Source organism: Urocampus carinirostris, unplaced genomic scaffold, assembly GCF_059441175.1.
Source record: "Urocampus carinirostris isolate Australia breed hairy pipefish unplaced genomic scaffold, RoL_Ucar_1.0 HiC_scaffold_46, whole genome shotgun sequence".
NCBI lineage: Eukaryota > Metazoa > Chordata > Actinopteri > Syngnathiformes > Syngnathidae > Urocampus > Urocampus carinirostris.
Genome location: NW_028283153.1, coordinates 7029 through 10000, shown reverse-complemented (window position 1 = coordinate 10000; position 2972 = coordinate 7029). Strand labels below are relative to the sequence as shown.

At 54.9% G+C, this 2972-nt stretch overlaps 1 non-coding gene across 1 annotated transcript in view; it reads right to left on the bottom strand.

The window, feature by feature from the left end:
* The window catches only part of LOC148345401 (18S ribosomal RNA), a 1987-nt gene extending 1536 nt beyond the window's left edge, over window positions 1–451 (bottom strand). Inside the window, exon 1 of the ribosomal RNA XR_015848599.1 lies at window positions 1–451. This exon is cut by the window's left edge and continues 1536 nt beyond it. This is a non-coding gene — a ribosomal RNA (18S ribosomal RNA).
* Window positions 452–2972: the final 2521 nt, after the last annotated feature.

The window sequence follows — 2972 nt, the reverse complement described above, 5'->3', positions numbered from 1 at the left end:
TCGAATGAGTCGTCGCCGCCTCGGGTGGGCGAGCGATCGGCACGAGGTTATCCTGAGTCAACACAAAGGGGGGGCCGGGCCGGCGGAACGAGGACCGGCGCGCGCGGAGCCGCCCGCGCCGCTTACGCCCCCGCCCGGAGAGGCGGAGGCCGGACGCGGGGGACGCGCGCGACGGCTGAGCCCCCGCCCGCCGGACACCGCGTGGGTTTTTGTGTCTGATAAATGCACGCGTCCCCGGGGCGAGGCCGGAGCCCCGCCCGCGAGTCGGCGCTCGTTTGCATGTATTAGCTCTGGATTTGCCACAGTTATCCAAGTAACGGTGGAGCGATCAAAGGAACCATAACTGATTTAATGAGCCGTTCGCAGTTTCACTGTACTGGCCATTCGTACTTAGACATGCATGGCTTAATCTTGAAAACAAGCATATGCTACTGGCAGGATCAACCAGAGTGCGTCTGCCGCCGGGGGGGCGCTGCTGGTGGCGGTGCGGCCCTGGTCCGGGACGAGGCTGTGGCTACAGCCGGGCCCGGGGGGCCGCGCGACACTCGTATACGTTCGGACGGGCTGACGAGCGGGTGTCGTGAAACGATGTTTCGCGCGGAGCCCTAGCACGCGTGGCGTCGGGCTCCGCGACGGTCGGACGTCTGGGTGTGGCTCGAGACGGAAGCTCGACCTCGGTTCGTCTTGGTTCTGCCGCCAAAAGGTTCACGCCGAGGCATGGTTTCGCAAGAGGGCCCCGCGAGTGCCAGCCGTGGATCCCGCCTCACTCGTAACTCGTATCGGATTCGTCCGGCCTCACTTTCGTTCGCACATCGGACAGTTATACGTGTGCTTTAGTAGCTTCCGTTCCCTCTTAGTGAGGCCGTCCGTACGTACCGCCCCAGCTCTTTCTGAGGCGGGTATCCACTCGGCTCGGGGGGGCCCAACGTTTGCCTAGTATCCTCGGCGCTGGAGCTTGACCCGCAAAGCCGGAGGAGCCGCACGCCCGAACACCGGCTTGCGCCGGCCGACGTGGGCCCTCCGAGGCGGGTCTCGTGTGCCAATCGCTCAGTTGGGGAACCGGCAGGCCCGTGGGCCGACGCCGGCTCACCCGGGGGTGAAGGGTGCTTCGATGGAGGCCCCCTGTCAGCCTCCGCGGAAGTCCGGCTTCAATACTTTAAAGTTTGAAAAACTTAGACATTTTTCGAGAACCGGAGCTTAGAGGGGTACATGCAAAAGCCAGGGCCGCGGGAAGCGCCCTAAATACTTCAATACTTTAAAATTTGAAAAACTTAGAAATTTTTCGAGAACCGGCATCTTCCCTCGGTAATTGCGAGATGCGAGGCCGCCCCTAGCCTCTGCTCTGTCGGACTCAATGGTCACGGGTGGCCGCTGATTAGCCCTGGTGCTCACCTCTCAAAATTGCGAGTCCCTAATATAATTCTGGCTGTCGGCTGGAGAAGGGGGTATAAAATCGGCACTTGAGGGAACGCCGGGCCCTCAAGTTCGGGGCCCTCTAGCGGATTTTTGAGGTACTGCACTCCCATTGGAAATGCATGGGCGCTCCGTCCACTACCATGTAATTCCCTCACAATATCTGCCCCTGCGTGGCCGCGGGATGCTACTGCAGCCCCGTTGGTAATGAATGGGCCTTTCGGAGGCCATAAATACAGCGCCGCTGCATGGATTTTGGCGGTACTGCTGCTGTCGCTGAAAATACATGGACCCGTCTGAATGAATGGGCCTTTCGGAGGCCATAAACTCAGCGCCTCTGCATGGATTTTGGCGGTACTGCGGCTGTCGCTGAAAATACATGGACCCGTCTGAATGAATGGGCCTTTCGGAGGCCATAAATCCAGCGCCGCTGCATGGATTTTGGCGGTACTGCGGCTGTCGCTGAAAATACATGGACCCGTCTGAATGAATGGACAAAATATAAATCAGACACTACAGAACACAAGCATAATCCAAGATTACAAAATCATCTCAGCCTTTAAAAGAAACAAAAACCTGAAAGACTACTTAGTAAAAAGTAAATTACCAGAAATCAACATAACACAAACGCAGGGCCCCACATTCTACAAACAAGCCACCACAGTTAGGAACACCGTCACCAACACAAACTACCTAATTAAACAAACAATCACACCTGCTACGGAAAACTGAAAATACATGGACCCGTCTGAATGTATGGGCCTTTCAGAGGCCATAAACTCAGCCAGCGCCGGGCCAGTGTTTGGGGTATTGTGCCCGCCACTAGTGGCTGAATACATAATAATAATAATAATAATAATAATTCCCTTGTATTGTCATTCTGTGTAACAATGTACACAGAACGAAATGTCGATTGCACTGGGCTAGTGTTGAGGGAACGTCGGGCCCTCAAGTTCGGTGGCTTGGAGCGGATTTTTGAGGTACTGCACTCCCATTGGAAATGCATGGGCGCTCCGTCCACTACCATGTAATTCCCTCACAATATCTGCCCCTGCGTGGCCGCGGGATGCTACTGCAGCCCCGTTGGTAATGAATGGGCCTTTCGGAGGCCATAAATACAGCGCCGCTGCATGGATTTTGGCGGTACTGCTGCTGTCGCTGAAAATACATGGACCCGTCTGAATGAATGGGCCTTTCGGAGGCCATAAACTCAGCGCCTCTGCATGGATTTTGGCGGTACTGCGGCTGTCGCTGAAAATACATGGACCCGTCTGAATGAATGGGCCTTTCGGAGGCCATAAATTCAGCGCCGCTGCATGGATTTTGGCGGTACTGCGGCTGTCGCTGAAAATACATGGACCCGTCTGAATGAATGGACAAAATATAAATCAGACACTACAGAACACAAGCATAATCCAAGATTACAAAATCATCTCAGCCTTTAAAAGAAACAAAAACCTGAAAGACTACTTAGTAAAAAGTAAATTACCAGAAATCAACATAACACAAACGCAGGGCCCCACATTCTACAAACAAGCCACCACAGTTAGGAACACCGT